This window comes from Panthera tigris, chromosome B3 (genome assembly GCF_018350195.1).
Source record: "Panthera tigris isolate Pti1 chromosome B3, P.tigris_Pti1_mat1.1, whole genome shotgun sequence".
NCBI classification, from domain to species: Eukaryota; Metazoa; Chordata; class Mammalia; order Carnivora; family Felidae; genus Panthera; species Panthera tigris.
The window spans coordinates 2,519,835-2,545,521 of record NC_056665.1 but is presented as its reverse complement, the minus strand read 5'-3'; positions in this window follow the sequence as shown (position 1 = coordinate 2,545,521).

The window sequence follows — 25,687 nt, the reverse complement described above, 5'->3', positions numbered from 1 at the left end:
CTCACTGCATCTTTATGTTTCACCCCCAACCGCTTCTATGCAAGAGCTGGACCATTCTCCGCTTATTATTTCCGAACGAGGATGTGGCAGCTGAAAGAGAGAGATACATGTGGCTGCTACCTGGCTTTGATATCAAAAACACGGGTCGTGGGAGAAGAGGGAAAGAATGAAAGATGAGACAAAAGCGTCAGGGAAAGCAGGATCGTACAGGAAAGGAAGCTCTCTCCCCCCGTCCACATCCACGACACGCACACACACATACACACACACACACACACACACACACGCCCCGCCCGCGATGGATGGGAGAGCCAGAGGCAGAGGAGACAGGGTCTGGGACAAGGGGCACTCTAACCATAGAAACTGGGTCACATTTACAGATTGCTTGACCCGCATGTAAGCAAAGAGCCCAACCACGGTGTGAGCCCACAGGCAATGAATGCCCACTGCCTTCGCAAAAGGGGTCCCTCTGAAGCAGCCAACACTTTGTTCATCGGTTGTCGGGCGAGAAGGATGCCCTTTAAACCCGCTCCTTCCAAACCCCTGGCGACTTCACGGAACACGGGTATGCCCACCAAAGCCCGTGACTCGCGCCCAGGTTCAGTGAGGTTTGCGCTGGCTACACAACTCACCCCAGGGCAAGAAGTGGGAGCGATCGCTCCTTCTAGGGTCACAGATGGCTGTTCGCAGCCGTCTGCGCTTTCCGTGAACGAGAAGCCCAGCTACGAATGACCTTCTGCTTCCTGTCGGCACTGAGCATTTGGGTGAGGCACTCAGCTTTTCCCGCCACGGCCCCCCCAGCCCCTGGCCCCCATCATCGCTGTCTAAGCCGCTGTGAACTTGAGCCTTCTGTAAGTGCAAGGTGGCTGTTTCTCCCTCAACCTGATCCCATGTGTGTATATCCTGTGGAATTTCCCTACAGTTTCTGGCACACGATGACATTTTCCCTTTGTAAGGACTTAGACTGGTTTTTCCCCTCCCGTTTTCGTATTTCTTTGGTCATTTCAGTGGAAATTTGGAAGGGAGAGGCTTTACCCAGGTGGACTAAATTACCTCTCTTGAAATTCTATGCATTACCTTTCCCCAATGTCATCTCAACTTCACTAAGTTAGTAAAAAGGTTTTGAGGTTTCTAGAATTCCAGTGATGGTGCAAACCTTTGCTCATCTATGGCCATTTTAAGAGGAATGTGTGAGAAGAATATATTTGTGAATCTATGGCTTCCAATCGCCATGTTTTTCCCAGATTCCATAGATTTTTTTTTTTCTTTTTTTAAGTCCAGCTCCAAGCTGACGAGGAGTACAAAACATCTGTTCTGGGATTATTTCTGCTGTTTTAGGTAAGACTCATAGATGCTTTATGGAGAATTTTGACATTGAAAGAAAGAAAGAAAGAAAGAAAGAAAGAAAGAGGAAGGAAGGAAGGAAGGAAGGAAGGAAGGAAGGAAGAAGAAAGAAGGAAGAAATAAAGAAAGAAAGAGAAAGAAAAGAAGGAAGAAAAAGATTCTCTAGTATAACGCCAACGCACACAACTCCTTTCTTAATTTTCTCCAGTGCTGAGCAGACAGCAAGCTAGCATTCTTTCTCTGTCTGTACCCCCTTCAGTTCTTTAATTTTCTTTATTGGCACTTTACATGAAAGAAAATGTAGAGAGTTAAGAATGCACTTAAGGATCTTTTCCTCTGCCAAATTTGCTTGCAAATTTTGCTCCCGCTGGAGGATAAAATGGAACAGTCTTGACATTGCTGATACTCCTGACTGTAAGATCACTTAAGATATTACTTTCCGACTTTAGCGATCCCTGAAAGTCGTTCGCCTCCATGATTTGAAACAGACCTTTGCCAATGCGCTCTCTCTTTTTTCCACTTTTAACATAGTCGCATGCAACATACAAATGCCTGAGTGCAAATCACCCAGAATTATTCTCGTGTCCTAAAATAAAAATTCCTCCCCCCCCCCACCCTCTCCCCGTGAGATCGTGAAGCCGAACGCAAAGTTTAGGAGAAACAGGAAAACAAACAAACAAACAACCAAACCCAAATGGATTGTTTTCATTCGTCTCCCGTAGCTTCGTAGTACGAGTACCTTGATTCAGTGGTAAGACAGGCAGGTTGACCTTGGGCAGGACACTCAGAGGGTCACTTCTAAATGTTGGCATGAGTGGCTAAGATGCCGATCATAAGTTCGGTTGTTAGGGTGGCTGTTCCTTCCTACTCCCTGACAGGAAGAAGTCCCAAAGGAGACTAAAGAGACTCTTAGCGGGTTGAGGGGGTGGGGGATTGGGAACCTCAATAGGGCCGACTGCCCCTGGGGGTGTAGGGGGAGGGGACACCGGCAGAGCCTGGTGCCCACCTCTGAGTATCTCAGAATCTGGGGCAGACACGGGAGGCTCAGACCCGGAAAAGCTCAAAGGCAAGAGCCAAGAGCAAGAGGTCCGAGGTTATGGCCTTCCCACTGGGGTCAGCTCTCTGCCCCCCAAAACTCCCACGCAGTCCTAGGTCAGCTCAGCCCCAGACTCGACTGAGCCAAAAACGTAAGTCTTGGCTGCCTTCCTATGGACCCTGTCTTTCTTCTCTTTTCTTTCCTCGTCCTATAGTTTCCAAGATTCATCGCTCTGGGCTTATCATAGGGGCGATTAGCTGTTGTTGAGAGTTGACCTCCGTCGGACGCTGTGCTAATTACTTACATTCCTGATCTCATCCGATTCTCACAAAAGACCCCAACCCCAGGGACCTTCGCTGCTCCCACATTACAAATGGGGACGGTCGGAGACACGTCCCTCAGCCAGGGTCCCTGACCGGGGAGGAGAGAGCTCCGCCTGAGCCCTAAGCTTCCTGGCTTCTTCGCGGTGTGGACGAACACGTTTCTCTGAAAGCTGCCTTCATTGGTTCTATCTCATTGTAACCTTTTTCGCTTTCAGGATTTCGGCATCCTTTCTATCTCTCATTTTTCTCTCATAAATCTCTCATACGATCTCTCATAAAATCATTTCAAATTTGTGTCTATTTGTTCCTTAAATATTTTAGATCTTATTATTTACCTTTGAATAATTTAACACAGGCATACTTTTTACCTCCTTTGATGTTGGAGCTCTAATTACCAGGAACAAGCACTTTCCCCCGCACAGAAAGATCCACATTAACACTTTTTGCATAATGAGTGACCTTCTGGCTTTCCTAGTTTTGATTTGTTGATCTGCTTTATAAGTGGCCTTTTAATTATTTATCTTCTTTTCATTCTTATTAGTCACCCTTTTGTAGTTGAACTTCTGACGTAATTAGGTCACAGTAAGTTCTGAGCTAGTGCGTTGCTCTATTATGATTGGTTTAATGTGTCTATTAATTGTCCATATGTTTTAAAATTTCTATTTTACCTTTCCAGGTGCTGACTGATATTTCTTTTGCTTTAATCTCCCTATACTTAACCTCTAAATTCTTAAATTTCTGGTTTTCTTAAACTTTCGGTTCCTTTCTTTTTCTGGGTTACGATGCTTATGTCTCATCTTTTTACGTTCTCATTTTTCACTGATAGTTTTAACTATTTCGCTCTGAGTACAGCCTTTCAGGTCATAATTTAAGGTAGAATGGGAGATGAAATGTAAGACCTTTTCAAGATCTTTTTCGTACATTCTCCCAGCCCATTGAATTCTACTGAATCAAAAAGGAAAGAGGGAAGGAAGGAAGGGAGAGAGGAAGGAAGGAAGGAAGGAAGAGAGGGAAGAAGGAAAGGAGGGAGGAAGGGAGGAAGGAAGGAAGGGAGAGAGGAAGGAAGGAAGGAAGGGAGAGAGGGAGGGAGGGAAGAAGGGAGGGAGGGAGGAAGAAGGAAGGAAGGAAGGAAGGAAGGGAAGAAGGAAGGAAGGGAGGGAGGGAAGAAGGAAGGGAGGGAGGAAGGGAGGAAGGAAGGGAGGGAGAGAAGGAGGGAGGGAAGAAACAGAAGGAATTATAATAACAAAAGAATAACTAGACAACAAATATATCCATATTAGGATGAATATTAAACTCACTAACTATCAGACTAGACTCATGCACCATGCTGGTATCTGCCCCCCACCTGCCAGGCTGCCCTGATGGGAACTGGCGGCCATTCAGGGACAAGGAATCTGACTCAGTTTACCAGGTGCCTGTGCATTCTTAATATATTATTTAGTATTTCCACTTTAGAAACAACTGTTTGTAAATGGATTTATAGTCTATGCATTTTTTGACTACCTTTAATTGACCAAGACTAAGACATCCTTGTTCCTGCCCACAGCTGTGGTTTATATCTGTGTATTGCTGGGTGTTATTTCCCATTGTGCCCCTACTCGACCCTATATTTACCCAGTCTGTTTGTAATGTGTGTATGGATTTTCCTCCGTATTTTTCTTTTCCTAAGTTATGAACATTCTGATTCTTCTGTCCTGATGCCCAATCTCGAGGGTGTCTTTCTAATTGCCTAACTAAACAGCCGGAAATGGAGACAGAATGCCAAATTGTGTTCAAATTGTGTGACACCAATTTACACGTCCTCCAGCGCAGCAAACAATTCCTCTTTTCCCGTGTCCGCGTCGACATTTGATTTTACACATTTAAATATTTTTGCCGGCGCGATGGGGGGGAAATGAGACATCATAGTTTTGCTTCACTTTTTCTGCCTTACGAATAATATCGGGCATCTGTTCGTAAGACTTGTTGTTCATTCATTTTCTTCTTCTACATGATGCCTGTTCACGAATTTTGCCTAGTTTTCCATTGAACCATTTTCTTTTTATGAGTCATCTGTTAAAATTATGTATATATTCAGTATATTATACATTGCCTCTTCACTTTATTTATGGGCCTTTTGTGAAACATAAATTCTTACGTAACGCAGTGAAATTTATCAGTCTTAGTCTCTGGAGTATGCTGTATGTGTCTTGCTTAAACATTCCCTCCATATGCCCCAGTCGTGAGTATATTTTACATCTTCCTCTAAAAGTTTTGTAACTTTGTCTTCCACATTTAAGACTTCATCCATGCAAGATCTAACTTTTGACCTTGTTCATCGCCTCTATTATATGCTTTATTTCTACTATGCGAAACTCCCCTTATCTGGTAAAGAGACTGATAATCCTAACATATTTAGGTAAAGTGAGCATGTGCGTGCATAGAAATTCTTTTTTCCAACCTCCCAGTAGTCGTTTGTTAGAAGACATAAGAAGGCTTGTCTCAACACACATATGCACGTAGGTGATACATCTGTCTTAATTCTTCAGACCTCAGGAAACTCTCCAAACCTATCAAAGCTTTTGATGGTCAGAACCATGGCTGACGTAGGTGAGATCATGGAATTCTGGATGATGCCACCGACAAGAGGAATCCCAGAAGAGGGGTTAGCCGGGTCTTACAGGGTGTGGGGGATGCCGGAGAAGGGTCTAGGGTCAGTGTTCGGTTTCAACCTTACGTGGTTTGTGACTATCAACTGAGATAGGGAGGATTATGGGCTGAATGTTTGTGTCACTTCCAAAATCCATGTGGAAACCCTGTCCCCAGGGGGATGGTATTTGAAAGTGGGACCTTTGGGGTGATTAGGTCACGAGGGCAAATGGGATTTGTGCGTTATAAAAGAGACCCCAGAGAGTTCCCTGGTCCCCTCTGCCCCACGAAGGCACAGTGAGAAGTCAGCCCACCTATCTCATCAGACACCAGATCGGCCAACACATTGGTTTGGGGCTTCCCAGCCTCCAGAAAGGGAGAAATAAATGTCTGATGCTCATACCAGCCGGTGGTACTTTTGCCATAGCGGCCAGAAGGGACTGATATGTGGACGTACAGTGATAAACACAGGCTCCGTGGTTGAGGATGGGGGTGGGCCAGTCGGGATCCCAGTAGGAAAAGAGGACACACAAACCAGCTAATTCGGGGAATCCGGGGAGAGCTGGGTCTGGCGAAGGCCGCCTGGCAGGAGCCATAACTCTGGCGACGGGACGTGGCCAACCCACTGGGACCCAACAGTTGCAGCTAAGGAGATACATTTCCAACCTCCCTCTTCTCCCTCCTTCCCAGCTCTGGCTAATGCTCGTTTAGAACCAAAAAAGTAAAGGAAGGAGAGGAAGAGAAGGAGGAGGAGGGCGCTGGCATTCTAGAAGTACCAGTCGAAGTTAAGCCTTATGTCGAAGTCATATGCGTTTTGCTTTCTTGTCGTGGGAAGCTCCTATCAGAGCACAATTGAGGGGCCGTAATAGCTGTGAAGACAAGAACCGGGCTCAGATAAAAGGGGCGGGGAAGCAGAGACACAGCAGAAGCCCGCCCAAGAGACCGCTGGCCAGCAGGCAGGGGCAGAGACGCCCGCGCAGGGGTGGGGATGACAATCAGCCCCCCTGAGCGGCCGGCCACGCTCAGACCACGTCGGTGGGAAGGACAGTGACTGCCAGGGCAGGGAAGAGGGGAGGAGTAGCAGCCACAAAAGGCACCCTCCAGGGCTCCGAGGGGAGAGGTCCTGTGACCCTGGAGCCACAGTCCCTCTGGTAAGACTCCCCAGTGTTTCCTGCCTCCTCCAAGCCCCTGATATTCACCCCCACAGGGGGAGCCTGGAGCGTCCTGGACTATGCCATCATTTGACATTTCAATTTTTTTTTTTAACTAATATCTCCAGTGATCATTCAGTTAGTACATTTGGGGACTGTAGTTTAAGCCTGGGTCTGTTTGATTCCGAAACAGTTGGGAATTTTCACATCATGGGGCTGACTTGTGTTTCAGATGACCCAGAGAATTTCCGTCTGAATAAAACACAGCGCCTAGACATGGGTCAAGTTCTTAGGCATTAAGTTCAACCTCTGTCTGTGTATTATTAGCTTTGCTGCTTTGGTACTATAATAAAGACATGTATTGTTAAAGTAAAAGTGGGAAATTGGGCAGTGAGAGGAAACATATCATGGACTAATAAACAGGTTGAGTGAATCTAAACTTAATTCTTCAAAATATATTCTTACTAATTTTCCATAGTTTTTCTTTTTTTCCCCATAGTTAAAAAAAATTAAGTTCATGTATTTATTTTGAGAGAGAGAGAGAGAGAGCACGAATGACGGAGGGGCAGAGAGAGAGGGAGAGAGAACTCTGAGCAGGCTCCACACTGTCAGTGCAGAGCCTGAGGCGGGGATCGAACTCACAAACCGTGAGATCATGACCTGAACTGAGATCAAGAGTCAGACGCTTAACGGACTGAGCCACCCGGGCGCCCCTCTGCATATTTTTTTAAGAAGCAAGCATTTCCCATGGAGTCGAAGCCCTGTCCCATTGTCCCTCCCACTGGCCCACTCGAGTGGCAACAGTTCCTGCCTTGAAGTTAGTACATATCAGGTTTCTCTTTGAAGACACAAACAGTATAGAATATTGTTTCCTTGATTTTAAATTTCTTATCAGCTCTATCGTACTGTACGTATCCTACAGCTGGCCTTCATTTGCTCGACAGGCTTTTGTGGTTAACGTATGTTCTTATATGTAATTCTAATGTATTCAGTTTTTACTGTATTATAATAAGCGTACAAAAACGTAGTATATTCAGACATTATGCTGCAAATTAATTTATCCGCTCTCCTATTGTTGAGTGGCACTGAGGCTGTTTCCAACGTTTGCTGTCGGGAACAGTTGCGGCAAAGACTTTGGTACCTCTCCTTGAGCACGCGTCGCCAGGGGTGGGATTCTAGAGTGTTCCTATCCTCAGGCTAACTGAGCCTGCCCTGGATATGGTGGCCGCGTTCCAGTTTTCATCCTTATAAAGAGAACTGGCGACCTAGGTTTCCATGCACCTTTTCAATGAGTTTCTTGAGTTGTTGACTTCCTTTCCTTCCTGCCTCCTAACTTCTTCCCAACTGCAGATCTGACTTACTCTTTTTATTAGCTAATAATACCCCATGCCCCCATCGTGCCACAGTTTACCCAACCACCCCCCTCTGGATGAGAAGTTCGCTTACCTCCGTGTTTCACTCGGCTGCTACAGACACCTTTTCAGTGACGTTTTCATTCATATACCCTTGCCTACTGGGTAGGCAAAAGATTGGATCACTGGGTCACAGGTGAAGGGACTTTTACGTATCAATACGATCACCAACCAGAAAGGCTGGAGCCATTTTCCTTTTCCATTAGGTCTCCATTGGTTCTCCCTCCACCTCTCCTTGCCTATTTATCTTCTTTTCTCAGTTTTCCACTGGGCTTTTTCACTTACCAACTTGAAGGAGGTCTTTTTCACATGAAGAATATTTACTCCATCTGTTTCGGCAAACGCCGCGGCCGTCCTAACTTGGCAATTACATCTCCGCTCACCCTGTCCCCCTTTGATAACAGAACCCCGAATTTCTTCGATGTCAGGTGAGAACATGTTCACGCCCAGGAAAGGACGTAGTGTAGGTCCCCATTCCAGTGATGGACATCCCACTACCATTTTCCAACGACCGGTAAGGAGGTGCCTTAGGTCCTCATGTGCCCAATAAGATACAAGTGACATTCATGGGAGTGCAGGCCTTCCTAGGAAGATGTGCCGCCTCTGGGAAAAGCTGACAAAGGCAGCTCGGGGACCGAGGTAGCCATTTCGCAGCTGGAACCGTCCCGGTTAGAGCAGTTACACTCGCTGAAAATCTTCCCGCCTGTTACCAGTGAATGCTGATTTTGCTCCTATCCTTTGTTGTGTGGAAATAATGTTTGTCGCATCTTCAAATAGGGTTATATTTCTCTTTAGAGATGGGAAACGTTCTGTGCTAATTAAGTGGTTCCTGTAACATCTAGGCTATAGAACAGTTGCTGTTACCGTTTCACGCTTAAGCTTTTACAGTGTTTGGAATTCATCTTTTATGAGAGAGGAGGTAGGGATTCTTTTTTTTTTTTTTTCCAGATGAACGGCAAATTGTGCCAACATCACTGAGTATTAAATAACCTATACTTTCCCATAGTTTGCACAGTGAAGTCATGGGGTTTTTACCGTGTCACGCGATAAATACGTGAATTGTTTTGTTATGACGTAGTCTAACTAAATAAGAGAAGGACACAGGGGGATCCCTGTGTCCCTTTAAGAGATGCCCCCACTGACCGGGGGATCCAGCGTCCCTTTAAGAGATGCTCTCTGAGTGGCCCACGGGTGGCTCGGTCAGTGAAGCGTCCAACTTCAACTCAGGTCATGATCTCAGCTGGAGAGTTCGAGCCCCACGTCGGGGTCTGTGCTGACAGCTCAGAGCCTAGAACCTGCTTTGGGTTCTGTCTCCCTCTCTCTCTGCCCCTCCCCTGCTCACGCTCTGTTTCTCTCTCTCTCTCTCTCTCTCTCTCTCTCTCTCTCTCAAAGATAAATAAACATTAAAAAAAAAATTTTAAAAAAGAGATGCTCTCTGAGCTCTTGGTGGGAATGAGCGGCCCCGCCGTCCCGCTGAAGGGTCCTGAGCTGGGTCCTTCCTGGAAAGAACACGCTGTCCTGCACCCTTTAGAAAAATCACCACGTTTAAACCCACCAATCTAGCCGATCTTCGAACAGTTGCACGAAATTTCATCTGAGGGAGAGTGGAATCTCTCTGGTGGGTAAAGGAACTCGGAACGCATCACGGGCACACTTTTTCCCAAGCCGGCGTCATCTGCCTGTTGTTGAACATACTCTAAATTGGGCCAAAGTCAAAGGCGACCCCCCCCCCCCCCCGGCGTGAATGTCCCCGTCACAGGCAGCCCAGCAGCTCTATCCCAGCGCCCTTCGGTCCTCTGCTTCCTCCCCGGGGCCAGCCAAGTTTGCTAATAAGCACTTTCTAGACTTTATTAAGAAGTGTCGCTTACCAAAGAAAAGCTTTTCAAAAGCAGGAAAATCAGGGGCTTTGCTTCGCCCTGACTCCTGCAGGCTGACGAAAGTGGACCCTGACTAATTACGTTTCTCCCACATGTATGTCTTGGAAACTTCGGCAGGGGTGTGTCAGATTTATAGTGGCTATTAACAAGAGTGAGCGCCCCGTGTCCATCCGCATACATAATTTATGCTAAATGGACGCATTTTCTGTGCCTGCACATGAAAACAAGCAGGGTGAATTGTGTTAGTGGAATGGGTGCACTCAGGACATCACACGTGCGGCATTTTCCTCTCCTGCAACTTCAAGTTCGTCATCGAAAGCACCGAACTACCTGACGACGACTGAATGCCCGCTACGGTTGCAGAGATGATCGCTTTTACATTTCCTCTGCTATTCGCCAGCATAGACTTCTTTATACGTGGCTTTCTTACCAAATGGCTTCCAAATGAGTATTTAAAGTCACCGTGTAGGATGAACTCCGAGCTCCCACTTTGATGCAGTCAGGAGATTCTGGCACATTTTCTGCCTGTTTGTTTCCCCCAGTCCGTCCGTCCCTGACTGATCGCTTTGGAAAATGCAGCAAAAGTAAATTATTGCAGATATGAAATTTCAAAAACACAAAACATAGTCGGTAGGATTCTTTAACATGTTTAGACTAGACACACATAAAATTACTCACTGTCAGGTCCCTATACAAGCTCTAACTCCCGGGGCGCCTGGGTGGCTCAGTCGGTTAAGCAAGTGACTTTGGCTCAGGTCACGATCTCACGGTTTGTGGGTTCGAGCCGCGCATCGAGCTCTGTGCTAACAGCTTGGAGCCCGGAGCCTGCTTCAGATTCTGTGTCTCCCTCTCTCTCTCTGTCTCTCAAAAATAAACATCAAAAAACAATTTTTTTTAAAAGCTCTCTCAATTCCTTTTTGTATGTCGTTGCAGACCAGTGACAAATAGTTCAGGAGGAAGGAACCCCTCTTCACAGACCCACCCTGAGTGTCACTGCCCCAGACAACAATTCATAAAGGAACGTGTGCCAGTTTCAAGTTCGAAGATGCCTAGAAAGTTAATGAAAGCGTACCCTGACTTTGCCTAAACTGCGTGGGCTTATGGGAGCTGCTAACGTGCCCTAGATTTTATACCCGAAGACCTGGCCCAGAGCAGAGGACCCATGAGCCCCGGATTTTCTTTTGAATCACATTTGGTTAATCACTGGACCATGTGACTAAATGTCTTTAAGACCCTGTTAAAGAATCAGAATTTAGGAAGTAGCTTCCCGAGGACGGGTGCTGCCCGGGTGCCCGAAGGACTTCACTCCGGCCGCTTTGCCGCCTCCCCGCTGCCATCACTGGTCTAAGCCGGCACCTTCGTGCTGTCATCCAAACTTCTGCAAAAACTCTACCCGCGGTTCCTCTCTGCTTCCTTCCCCCTCAGCCCGTGCTCAGGTCCCTTCCATGGCTCACCACCACCTTCGGGACCTCGGGGCGGCTCACCATGGCATGAAGGTCTCGTCTCCCCAGCATCTTTGTTTCACTCTTTCAACCCTCCCTGAACACACAGTCGTGTCAGAAAAACTCCGAAGTCTGAGCAACCCTAGATCCACGCAGGCCAGACATCTTTAAACCCAATACTTTCAAAAAGCATCGGTCGTCTTTGGCAGAAGCTAGGGAGCAACGCATTATTCTGCAAATCAGTAAGGAAAGGGAAGACAGGCATTTATTCCCCCTTGGCTGTACGGAGCTACGCCTCAGGACCATCCAACAGTTGACGGGGGACGGGGTGGGGGAGCTTCTTTAAAGAATTATTCCAACCAATGGACGAAGAAAATGCCATCCGCTCGCAACCCCCCAGTGGCGTAAGGGCTCTAAGCCATAGTCAGCACTGGGAGTATCTCACCACCCGAATCCGAGCAAGCTTCTAGATCCGGCTATGTGTTTCAGAAAGTCCGCCAGGTGGTGAAGTATCCTCTGCACGCCCCGAGGGTGCAGCTGGCAAAGTGGAGACCATGGGGACTCTGCCATATTCCAATTTCTCCCCAGATAAAGGGCCGGGGGAAAAGACAGACAGGGAGACGGAAACCCATAGACGAACGTGCACGTAAATGGCGTATCGACCGGATGTCATCTGTAGACCGTCCTTGGCTTTCGACTTGGATTCACCAAGCTACCTCCCTACCCATCTACGAATGAGACAGTTGAGACAGTTTGGACCTTTAACATCGGGGTTAAGTTGTGCTGGCCACCGTATTAGATGGATAGTGGTAGTGTGGCCAGTGTTTTAAGAGCTTCTCTCCTTTGGAGACGCATAATGAAAGGCTGCAAATGAAATTATGCAGTGCCTATGTTTAATTCAAAATACACCGGTTGGGGAAGAATATAGATAAAACCAGATTAAGAGTTAATAACTGACACTGGGTCCTTTATTCTGTTCTTTGTAATACTATGTTTGAATTTTCATAATAAATTTTTTTTAACTTTTTAATCTTTATTTTTGAGAGAGAGAGAGAGAGACAGTGTGTGAGCGGGGGAGGAGCAGAGAGAGAGGGAGACACAGAATCCAGGCTCACAGAAAGCAGGCTCCAGGCTCCGAGCTGTCAGCATAGAGCCCGACGCGGGGCTCGAATTCATGAATTGTGAGATCACGACCTGAGCTGAAGTCGGACGATTAACCAACTGAGCCACCCAGGCGCCCCGAATGTTTATTTTTGAGAGAGAGAGAGAGTGTGAGCAGGGAGGGGCAGAGAGAGGGAGACACAGAATCCGAAGCAGGCTCCAGGCTCCGAGCTGTCAGCACAGAGCCCGATGCGGGGCTCGAACTCACAAACCGTGAGATCATGACCTGAGCCAAAGTCAGACGCTTAACCGACGGAGCCACCCAGGCACCCCTAAAATATTTTTTTAATCACCTATAATTTCAGGATCTAGAAGAATCACCCCTTATAACTTTTTAGCCAGTATTTTCCTATGAATATGTATAAATATATGCATGTAATACATACATATAATTAATATCTAATTTTACTTTAAAAAGAGGCAATTTTATACCTATGCTTCTAGTCTACCATCGGCACACAACAGGACATCAAGAGAATTTTTCATATCATTAAATATTCTTCTACAATATTATTTTAATGACTTCAAAGGGTCCTGTTACACACAATAATTTTTTACTATGTGTACTCCATATTTTTTATCATTTATGTTATTTCTACTATGTTGCTATTATAAATAATGCCACATAGAACGTCCTTGTTTGTTGCCTGTTGGCTTTTAAAAACATTTTCTTAACATTTATTCATTTTTGAGAGTAAGAGACAGAGCATGAGCAGGGGAGGGGCAGAGAGAGAGGGAGACACAGAATCCGAAGCAGGCTCCAGGCTCCGAGCTGTCCGCACAGAGCCCGACGCGGGGCTGGAACCCACGAACCGTGAGATGGTGACCTGAGCCGAAGTGGGACGCTCAACCGACTGAGCCCCCCGGGCGCCCCTGTTGACTTTTTTTTTAATTATCAATTTTCTCAGGAAATAGTTCAGGTAGAGCAAAATAATGCCCTGGAAAGCATTAGTGAAGGGCATGCAAACCCCACGCCCGTGAAGTAAGAGTCTATTTGCCCGGGTGGATGGAAGCAGATGTGCAAAGGCCCTGTGGTCCCAGCTCCGGTCACCTGCTCCCTTCACAGATGTGTGCCTCTGTCAGGTGGGGTAGTGAGAACTACACGTCGGTCTTGTTTCCAAAAATTGCAGAAGCAGGTTTTTTAAAAGGCTCCTGAGGAATTCTGGACGGCAGTGGGTTGTCTCTGATGCCGGAGACAGAACCCAAAATCAGTGCAAAGGTTTGAAAAAGAAAAAGTGTGTAGCTAAATCTGCCCTGGGGGAGGAAATTACATCTTTTTTTTTTTAATGACCAGGAGGATTTGGGCCCTTGAAGTTCCAAAGACGTGACTTTTTTCCTTCATTGTTCTATGCGTTTAAAGTGACGGCTTTCTATTCCTTCTGGCACTTGAGGAAGAGTCCTTGGGAAGGGCAAATGAGAAGAGAAAAGGCCTCTCTGTGTCTCTGTCTCTTCTCTCTCTGTCTCTCTCTGTCTCTCTGTCTCTGTCTCTCTCTGCCTCCGCAGTCTCATGGTTGAATTTGCCCGAGTGAGATGCGCAAATACGATTCCAGTCCAATCACCTGCAGAATTTAAGGCAAGTAATAATTTAAAACGCTTAAAGGCTAGACAGCAAGTAATCCTTGGAGACGACAAGTAAAAATAAAACCCATGAACCACAAGTCAAGCCAACAATAACCCTGAAACAATAGTCGTAAAGCAAAGGAAAGATACATTCGAAACAAACAAAGAACAAGATGAAAACTTAAACCAAGTGTCTGTTTTAAGTAATTACTGAGCTGGAAGCCGGAAGCCCTGCTTTGAAAATATTCAGGCGATACAATGTTAAATTCAGTTAAAAATGAACATTCCTGAGGGGCGCCTGGCATGGCAGAGCATATGCCTCTTGATCTTGGGGTCAAGAGTTCGAGCCCCACTTTGGGGGTAGACGTTTACTTAATAAATACAGGGGGGCATTTAAAAAAAAAACTATAGGGGCGCCTGGGTGGCTGAGTCGGTTAAGCGTCCGACTCCGGCTCAGGTCATGATCTCACGCTTTGTGGGTTCGAGCCCTGCATCAGGCTCTGTGCCGACAGCTCAGAGCCTGGAGCCTGTTCCAGATTCTGTGTCTCCCTCTCTCTCTGCCCCTCCCCTGCTCACGCTCTCTCTCTCTCTCTCTCTCTCAAAAATAAATAAATGTTAAAAAAACAAAAAAGTTCCTGCATTCCTTTCCGTAGATACAAGCACCGTGAACAGTGCTTGGCACGTATGTAAGAGCATTTAAATGTGCTGACATGCGTTCCCCTGTTATATTTCCTCTCGTGTGACTGCCCGCCTTTCTCCAGGGGAATCAGGATTTTCACAAAACGGGCTGGGAGAGCACGTATCCCGCCCGGGCACGAGGAATCGGGGCAGGGTTTTGAGTCTGCAGCAAGATAAAGGTTTTGAAAGCCTGAGTTTGTCATTAGAGAAAGTATTTTCTCAATTAAAAAAAAAAAAAAATGTAGGTGTGGCCTACTAATTTGGAAGTTAAGCGTTCTAGAACAGAAAGGAAACACAGGCGGGCGTGCACACGGCAGAGGCCCTTGCCCACACCCGCCTGCAAAACCCTCTCTTCTCTTCCCAGAGGAGAGAGCTCAGACTCCTTCCCGTGGTCCCTCGGTCCCTCCCGGGGGGGACGAAGACCTGCGGGCTGGGTCACACATCGTGGCCACAGAACGTGGGAATCTAAGGAAAGTGAGGCTGATACCCCATCTCCGTGGCCCCGTTCACGAGTGTCACTGGGCTTGCAGTCACATCCCAAACCCCCGGGGGCGTTACTAACACTGCACAGCCAGGCCAGGCCTACACGTGGGGGGAAGGCAACTAGTGACTTCCTTGTGACCTGGCCTGGGGACTCTGCCAAGGGGACAAAGAAGCCACAGGGTTAGGGGTTGTATGGAAGGACGTCACTGGCCAGAGTGGCGCTAGGCCTGGGATGAGGGGCCCGTGTCCCGTGTGGCCCGCACATCTGGGGAAATCGGGGCGGGCCTTCTAGAAGACGGACGGCAAGCTCGCTCCCCCACTCCGCTCCGATCATCAGGACCCTCCCACCGTGGGGACGAGGCACGGCTCCTGCTCAGTCCTGAATAACAGACCTCATTTCCCTGCCAGCTCGTGCAATGAGTCAGACCAGCGCATCACAGCCTCTCCAGGAACCCGGGGTCCCGTCGTTCCCCCGATCCCACAGAGCTTGCCTCCTACGGCCCCCGATGGCTCACTCGGGTCCTGAAGACAGGGTGGCCCAGGTGACATGCGGTGTCCCCCTCCTGGGAGCCGTGAGTATATGCGATCAGTAGACCACCGTTGGTATCCTCTGCAGGCCGTCGAGTATATGTATTCGGCCAAGACGGGGTGTTGAAACAGCCCAGACGGCTTCTTCAGCACAATGGCTGTAAAAGGACTCCACGCCAGGCTCGGGAACTCTCTCTTGCCCCCCCAGAAACCACCGCAAGAATCTGAGGATAGTCCTGTCCGTGAGGTCACAGACCCCCTTCTCCCAGAGCTGCGCAGGGAGCTGGGGAGGCCTTCTGTCCGCATCACTAAACGTGTCACCTAAAGAAAAAAAGAATCAAATTTTGTTCAGTTCTCTGCCTGCTTCCCCCGCTACTGAGTGAGAGGGGGGCAATGATACAAAGACCAAAGAAGTCACATTTTTGCACTGCAAATCTGAGTGTCATTGAGGAGTTTCGAGACCTAATTCACAGAGGCCTACCCAGCCAACCTTTAAAAAAAATTTCAGAATAACAAATGTAAATGGATGAAAAGTTTTCTATGAAAGACTTAACCTCATGGAGTGGGTAAAACAAACACAAAAAAAAGTCCAAGTGAGGCTATTTAAAAATGAATGGGGGGGGCCTCTGGGGGGCTCAGTCGGTTGAATGTCCAACTCTTGGTTTTGGCTCAGGTCACGGACTCACAGTTCGTGATATCGAGCCCTGCGTCAGGCTCTGTGCTGTTAGCACGGGGACTCCCTGTCTCCCTCTCTCTCTCTGCCCCTTCCCTGCTCTCTCTCTCTCTCTTTCAAAATAAACTTTTAGGGGAAAAAAAACTAATAAAAAATAAAAATAAAAAATGAATTTTTAAAACCAAGCAAGATGAAACAATTTAGGTTAGACACGGGTGTATTACATTTGACAATTGATGTGAAAAATATTGGACAACACAAAATGAAGTCACATTTACAAAATGGAACTATTGGCATGAGAAACTATTGTCACAGACCTTTATGTGATGAATGATATATTCTCAAAATTAAAAAGAGCAAAAAAATTTTTTTTTTATTTGATGAAAAATTCACAGCAAAATTTAATGTCTTGATTTTACTTTTCTTCCCGGGGGGAAAAAAAATCCCCAAGTATGTTTCTTTCCTGACATTTGCATGTCGTGTGTATGTTTACGTCCTGGTATGTTTTTGTCATTGCCATGTTCTGTTCTGAAATGTGTGCAGCCTTCGATCCGAGGCCAGGATTTTCTCGAGGAACAGGTGCATCACGTAAGCACAGTTGGTGATCTCTGGGCTCAGTGCCATCTGACTAACGCGAGGGAAGGAGAGGGAGCTGGCACGCGGGGAGATGTCACCAGCAGCAACTCTTTGGGGGCAGCTTCCCCTCCCTTTTGTGCTACCCTTGGAGTGGCCAGGCCCCCTCGGTGCAGGAATAGTCTCCCTTCATCTTGGACCTGTGCCCCCAGGTGCCAAGCTTTGCAGCAAAATGTCTCCTAAGTGTCTGTCCATTGATGGATGAGTGGATGAAAATGTGAGACGCACACACATACACACACACACACACACAGAGGAATCAGCCATAAAAAAGAGGGAACTCTGGCCGAGTGCCACAACCTGGATGGACCTCGAAGGCACCGAAATAAGACAGAAAAAGACCAACGCCATATGATCTCACTTATGTGTAGATCTATATGTATATTAAAAAAAGACGAAAACAAACAAAAACCGAACTCACAGATACAAGAACAGATGGGTGGTTCCCCGAGGTGGGAGGCAGGGGTGTGTGAAATGAATGGAGGGGGTCAAAAGATGCAAACCTTCGGTTCGAAGATCGACAAACCCTGGGGGCGTAACTCCTGGGGGAGATTATAGTTAATAATACTGTCTTGTGAGTACTGAAAGTTGCTAAGAGAGCGGATCTTGAAAGTTCTTACCACAAGAAGAAAGTTCTCATGCGTGTGTGAAGCGAGATGCTAACTTAGACCCACCGTGGTGGTCATTTTGCAGTAGAAGCAAACCCTGAATCATGACGCCGTATGCCAGCACTAGGATAGCATTATATGTCAACTATATCTTAATAAAATAAACAAATAAAATAAAATGCCAGGATCCCCAACCCCAGGAATTCTGATTCCAGAAGGGGCTGAAGACGCGGCATTTTTGATAACCACCCTAGGGTCTAAGGCTCTCAGATACTGCTCCTCAGCCCGGGCTACACATCGGGATCAGCTGGGAAAGTCTGGGGGAATTTTTACCGCCTGTGTCCTTCTCCCAGACATGCTGACGTATCCGTGTGCTTGTGTGGCCCGGACACTGGGAGTTTTACAAGTTTCTGGGTGAGACTGATGTGCAGTCAGGGGCTGCACAGCCCGGCAGTAAGCCAGTGTTTCTCAGAGTGTGGTCCAGGGACCCACAGCACCAGCATCCCTGGGAACTTCCTGGAAATTAAAAAAAAAAAAAAAAAAAAAAAGAATAAAACAAAGCAAAACAAAACCTGAGTCTCCTTGGAAACCATTCTCAGGAACCACTGTTTTGGCTTTGACTAGTTCTGTGCTATTATTGAAGTCAGAGTCCTTTGACCCCGCCCACAGCAGCAAATGTAAAAGATCAAAGATTCCATGTAAAATACAGAACCTCACAGAATTTAAGAGTCATACAAGATTTAAGGGGAAAAAATTAAGCCTTTTACTGGAGGACATTAAAAAAGATGGGCGACAGGGGGAAAGGAAGGATTTTGATATGGATATAGAAAAACACACCATAATCCTAGGTGGGGCTAGCCAATATTTTTAATCAATTCCCATTAAAAAAAAAATCTGGGGCGCCTGGGTGGCTTGGTCGGTTAAGCGTCCGACTTCGGCTCAGGTCATGATCTCACGGTCCGTGAGTTCGAGCCCCGCGTCGGGCTCTGTGCTGACAGCTCAGAGCCTGGAGCCTGTTTCAGATTCTGTGTCTCCCTCTCTCTCTGACCCTCCCCCATTCATGCTCTGTCTCTCTCTGTCTCAAAAATAAATAAACGTTAAAAAAAAAAATAAAAATTAAAAAAAAAATTAAAAAAATAAAAAAAAAAAATTTAAAAAAAAATAAAAAAATAAAAAAAAATTAAAAAAAAAAAAATCTATCAGGGCACCTGGGTGGCTCAGTCTGTTAAGCATCCTACTTCGGCTCAGGTCACCATCTCACGGTTCGTGGGTTCCAGCCCTGCGTCGGGCTCTGTGCTGACAGCTCAGAGCCTGGAGCCTGCTTCAGATTCTGGGTCTCCCTCTCCTCTGCCCCTCGCTCTCTCTCTCTCTCTCAAAAATAAATAAACATTAAAAAATTTTTTAAATCTATCAATTAATGCAACTCCAATTATATTCACAGGTATAATTTCTCTGGAGGGTAAGGAGATAAAGGAGAGAATGTAGGGAGGTTGAACACAAAAGTTTTTACAAGCGATGAATCATAGGAATCTACTCCCAGAACTAAGAGCACACTGTATACATTGTATGTTAGCCAACTTGACAATAAATTGTATATTTAAAAAAAAAAACTGTTTTTAAGTTAAAAAAAACCGAAAGGTTTTATAAAAAGCAAAAATAATTATAGAATTGTTAACCAGGCAACGAAAAGAGTGTAGAAATGTTAAATTAAAGGAATTGAGAAAGCTATAACAAGCAAACACAAAGAAAAGAATAAGGCTAGCAGGGGGTAAAAAAGATTTCAAGAGAATTTAATTTCCTGAGATACACTTGCAGTTGCAAATGTGCTCTTTACGAATCCTTGAATTAAGTGGACTCCCTCTCAAGTGCTCGCTCCTTGAGATTGCTCCCCAGTCATGGCGGTCGCAGGTGTGGGTGTGTGGCAAATTTCGGGCACGCGGTCACAGGCAGGCTCGGGTTTCAATCCCCTCGCTGACTAGCGATGGCGGGTACAGGTGGGCTTTTGACCAGTTCGTATCCAGGTGTTGGAGACGACGCCCCATTTTCTCTTCCAGTTCTAGACAACAGGTGTCGAAGTATCTGGATGTTTTCAGAACCACATTGCCCTAGTGGAATGGATCGGTCAGTCAGTCGATCAATAACCGATCCTCGAATAGCATAAACCCAGCCTGTGTGGCCCCTACATCGGTGTTCTGAGCGGAAAGAGAGGAAGCCACAAAGAGGACGTGTTACAATTCACTTTCCCGGCTCCACGGTCAGGGCCGCGCTGAGAGGGGCCAGAGGGAGTCCAAGAGAGAAAGAACAAAGAATTATCTTGGATTCATTGGGGGATGGGGGGCCGGTTGCAGGCAGCTGGGTCGACCGTGCAGAAGACAAACACTGTCTTTAGCAATGGCCACAAACAGTCCTCTTTTGCGTGATGGAAACACACTCACACCGTTGTTATTGCTGAAGTATTTCACAACAGCGGGCGAAAATTCCTCCAGGGACTATAAGCCTGAAAAGGGAACAAAACCCACCATATCTAGGTTAGGTGATCACTTAGTTTTTCAGCACAAAAAAAAATTCAGAACAGTGAAAAAGAATCATGCTGGTCTTTTCATCCGTTTTCTCCCTTGTGTTGATTCCACCAGCTCGAAGAGTTATTTCGAGAACTGTTTTCACACATCCACTGATTTTGTTTCTTTTTTTAAGCTTTCTAGCGGCAAAACCCAAGCTGTCGATTGCAGCTATGGAGATAAACAGAGATCTGAAAGCCATCATTTTGAAGTCTTCTTCTCTTTTACCTTGTCTTCACAGGATGAAGCTACCCTAACTGCACGATAGATCACCTGGGGAGCTTTTCAAAAACTCCAGATGCTGGGGACACATCCAAGGCCAATTAAATGTGAACCTTGTGAGGTGTGCACCAGGCATGGCAGAAGGGGATGCCTCCTGGCAGCAACATTGTCTTGGGACCCAGATTCGTGGGTATTTTCTAGGTCATCATAATAAGCCTTTATGCTGAAATAGCTTTTCCTTCTCTCGCCAATATTATCTCACTTGGGCCCCACCGGAAGCTGTGTGGTGGGCTTTGTTCTCTCTGTTTTACAAACGAGGACATTCAAGTTCCAAGGCACTGGTAAATGCCAGACCCAAGTGTATTGCCCAATGACCTGAATCCAAGGGAGAAGTAGATCTTTCTGACCTAGACCCTTCACCAGTCTCCCCAGTGACCTAACTCTCTTTGCAGAAATCCTGTAGAAGAGAATGGCTGGGTCCGAGGAGCACTGGTCAAGGCCCCCTTGCCATCCGTATCATTCTTCTTCTTCGGAGAGTCCTGTAGCTGGCGGTGAGTGCTGAATTCTTAGCACGATTATAATTCTTCACACAGTAGGAATTGTGTGGGAGATTGTATAGGAAACACACAGACTCACACAATCCTATGAGATGCTAGAAAATGTGTATTGATTTCTGCCCCTGGCTCCTGACATGGCGCTCCGAAAGCCCCTGTCATTTGCCGGGTGACAGGGACATCTTTGATTGTAGAGCGGTGACTCTGGGTGGCTCCCAGGCGGCTCCTGGATGGGAACCGGTCACGGGCAGACCCAGCCCTGATCAGAAACTTGGAGTGTCCAATTCTACCTTCCATCCTCTTAAGAAGGGAGAGTGGCTGGAAACGGAGTTCATGACTGATCGTGCCTCCGTAGAAATCCATCATCCAGCCTCCATAAAAAGCCGCAAAGTACAGTACGCCCTTCCCCACACCTCGCCCTACGCACCTCTGCCATCTGATATTCATCTGTATCCCTCATCATATCCTTTAATAAACTGGTCAATGTGAGTGAGTGTTTCCCTGAGTTTTGGGCCACTTTAGCAAATTAGTCAACTGGAGGGACTCTTTGGAACCTCTGGTCTACACCTAGCTCAGGTGACAATCTGGCTCCGGGTAGACAAATGTCAGGATCGAGTTAAATTATAGGACACCCAGCGTGTATGGTGGAGAATTGCTAGGAGGGGGGAAAAGCCCACACACATTGGGGAACCAGAAGTGCCAGAAATGAGGTATGGATGTAAAATTAAAGGTGACATAGGAAAGAAACGTAGGTGGAAAAACTTGGGTAAGTTTTTCCTTAACAAACCCATAATTTGGGGGCGGGGGGGAAACACTCACAAAACTGGGGGGGTCTTCAAATCATCACGTGGTTAGACAGGGTCTCGGTGATGTGTATCACTACCTCTTATGATAAAGCAATATGAGCCCGATAGTGTTTGGTCTATTTCAGAAGCTATGAAACACTGTTAACGTCATTATGATAATAGGTGTGGAAATAACCTGGAGAGGGTATCCACTCTTTCTTTCATTGTCAGCATTGATTCCATGATTGGCCAGACGGGGGGAACTTTTCTGCATAACCAAGTGCCTAGCTGCAGGATAGAAGAGTGTGCCCTGGGTAGAAGAGGACAGTTCATTGGGCCAGAATGTTAAGATTGAAAGCGATCAAAAACCATGATGACTCGTAGAATTAGGATATTAAGACATGAGTGGAAACGGGTCCTCTGAAAATCCTCGCCCTGAAAGGCAAAGGCAATATTGACAAAATGGCAAAGTCAACTTCTTCGAAACTCTAGAAATTAACCAAAGGCTTGCAATGGACCGTTGACGCAAGAAAAATGGCAGATGGATGTTACACTGAATGTTAACTAATCGGAATTCAAATTAAAACTTAAAAAACAATTTTTTTAACTTTTTGGTAGAGTGGTGGTTATGTGGTGGAATCGTGATTAAGAATAGTGAGCTTTGTGACATTTTAATTGGCCCTATTACTATGACATTTGCCCTATTACCATGATCTCCTAAACTCCGTGGTACCCTTGAAAATGAGCACCCCACAATCACAGTGAGACAAACAGCCTAATCAGGCACTAGAAGGGTGGAATCTCTTTCAAACACCATTCTCAGAGAACTACCACTATTTGGCCCATCTGGAAAACAGCACACGCAAGGCTTGTCTTTACTTGACCTGGCTCAGCGGTCACCCAGTGCTAATAACCTTGTACCCAGTGGCATTTATTTTTTTAATAAAAGCAACAATTGTTTAATATTGCTGCTAATTGTTTAACATCATTATGGCCTAGGGTGGCAATGAAAACTAAAGCAAACAATAAGCAGGCCAAAAGTTTGAAAGGAAAAGCTAAGGAGTAAGAGATTTTCATAGGATGCTTTGAAAAGCTGCATCACATTCCTGGGAATCTGGAGAGCGACACCTACATGTAGGGCTGTGCCCGAGCCCACAGCTTGCACCTGCTCAGGAAAGACCTAAGAAGGTTTTGGGGCGTCTGGGTGGCTCGGTCGGTTAAGCGTCTGACTTCAGCTAAGGAGATGATCTCGCACTTCGTGGGTTCGAGCCCCGCGTTGGACTCTGTGCCTGGACTCAGAGCCTGGAGCCTGCTTCAGATTCTGTGTCTCCCTCTGTCTCTGCCCCTCCCCTGCACATGGTCTGTCTGTCTGTCTCTCTCTCTCTCTCTCTCTCTCTCTCTCAACAATAAATAAATGTTTTAAAAAAAAAATTGAGAGAAGGTTTTAAGCTCTCGCATCTGGCTTACATTGAGGCTGTGTGCAAATAGGAGAGAAGACTAAGGCAGAGTTGTGAGCTGTATGGTTGCCCTGACATACACACAGAGCTCACAGCAAAGACAGGGACACTTACTAACTCTTGGAATTTGAGGAAATCTGTCCAATCACTAGCTGAACACTACATTAACTAAGCAAAGACGTCAATGGTCACACATGAGAAAGCACACAGACTTTACAGAATTAGTTCAGGAAAGAGATTTAAACACACACACACACACACACGCACACGCACCCATGTCAACAACAACAAACAGCAACAATAATAAATACACAGAAGAGGAGATTCTCTTTTCAAGAGTTGCCATATTATATCATTTAAAACGTCCAGTTTTCAACAACAAAAAATATGAGATATACAAAGACACAAGAAAGTGTGACCCATACAGAGGGAAAAGAAAACAGTCAATGGAAATGGTTCTTGAGAAAGTCCATATGTTGGACTTACTAATCACTTTAAATATTTTATTTGAAATGCATTAAAAAACTAGAGGTCAAAAAAAAGCACAATCTATCAAAGAAGAAAAAAGTCGATACATTGGACTTTGTTAAAATTAAAACCTCCTCTGTAAAATACATTTTTGAGAAAAAGAAAAGACACATCACAGACTGAGGAAAATATTTGTAAACTACATATCTGCTAAAGGACTGGTGTTCAAGATATAAAGTGATTCTTAAAACCCAACAGCAAGAACACTCAATTAAAAATGGGCAAAAGATATGAACAGACACCTCACCAGAGAAAACACACAGATGGCAAATAAGCATATAAAAACATCATATGTCACAACACCGAGATACCATTGCACAGCTAATATCACACTTATGGCGAAAAGCTAATACGCTCCTAGTAAGATTACAAACAGGACAAGGATGCCTGTTCTCACCGCTACTCAACATTGGGCAGAGTCTCTAGCCAGGGCAGTTAGGCAAGGAAAAGAAGTAGAAGGCATTCGGATTGTAACAAAAGAAGCAAGCCTACCGCTGTTCGCAGATGACACGATTTTGTTTGTAGAAAATCCTAAAGAATCAAGAAAAAATATGCTTGAGCTAATAAATACATTCAGGAGGCTGAAGTACAAATCAATATACAAAAATCAAATGTCCTTCAATACACTAGCAACAAATAACTCAAAAATAAAACAGAAAGCAGTTCCATCTAGAATAGCATCACAAAGAATAAAATAACTTATAATGAATTTTTAAAAATTGTATTACTTATGCTCTAAAAACTATAAAATATCATTGAAAGAAATTAAAGACCTACATAAATGGGAAGCTATCTCACATTCATGGATCTGAAGATTTATTATTATTAAGATGGTAATACTCCTCAAATTGATCTACAGATTCAAGCCCTATCAGAATTCCAGCTGTCTTTCTTACAAAAAGTGACAGGGTGATAACAAAATTCACATGGAAATTCAAGGGACTCAGAGTAGCCAAAACAATCTTGAAATAAATACAAGGATAAATTTGGAGGACTTCCTGTTCCATATTTCAAAACTTACTGCAAACTTACAGTTAAACAAGCCTGTGCCACTGGCATAAGAATAAACATATAAATCAATAAGGTAGAATTGGGAATCCAGAAGTAAACCTTTATATTTATGGTACATTGATTTTTGATAAAGGTGCCAAGACAGTCCAATGAGTAAAAATTCAACAAAAGTTTCTAGGTTAACATGCAAGTGCGTAAGTTGGATCCCTACCTCACACCATGTACAAAAATGAACTCAAAATAGGTTTAAAAAAAAACAAAATGTAAGAGCTAAAACTACAAAAATCTTAGAAAAAACATAGGTGTAAATCTTCACGACCTTACATTAGACAAATGGTTCCTTAGATATGATACCAAAAGCATGAACAACAGAAGGGGAAAAAAAGATAAACTGGACTCCAATTGGACTTCTTTTTTTAACTGAGTTGTACACTTTACAAGAATTAATTATATGGTACATAGATTGTTTCCCAATTAATTAAAAAAGAAAAAAATTATACTGTTGACCAGAAGAAGCCAAACCTGAGGCTTCCATTTGTATAAATTTCAAAAGGCAAAACTAAACTATAGTGCCCAGGATATATACTTAGTTGGTAAGACTACTACCAAAACACTTGTGTTTCAGAGAGCATTATCAACAAAATGAAAAGACAACACACTGAATCGGAGAAAAGTATTTGCAAACCATGTATCTGATAGGGGACTACGACCCAAAATATACAAATAACTCTTACAATTCGACAATAAAAAGACAAACAACCCAAGAAGAAATGGACAAAGAAGTCAAATAGACATTTCTCCAAAGATGACATACAAATGGCCAACAAGTACACGAAGAGACGCTCAACCTCATTAGCCATCAGAGAAAGGCGAATCAACTGCAACCGTGAGTTACCGCTTCACACCTGCCACAATGGTTATGATCGAAACGATAGACAATAATAGGTGTGAGCAAGGATGTGAAGAAGTTGGAACGATCACACCTCACTACCCAAAATGGGGTATAAAACGGTGCAGTTGCTTGGAGAAACAGTT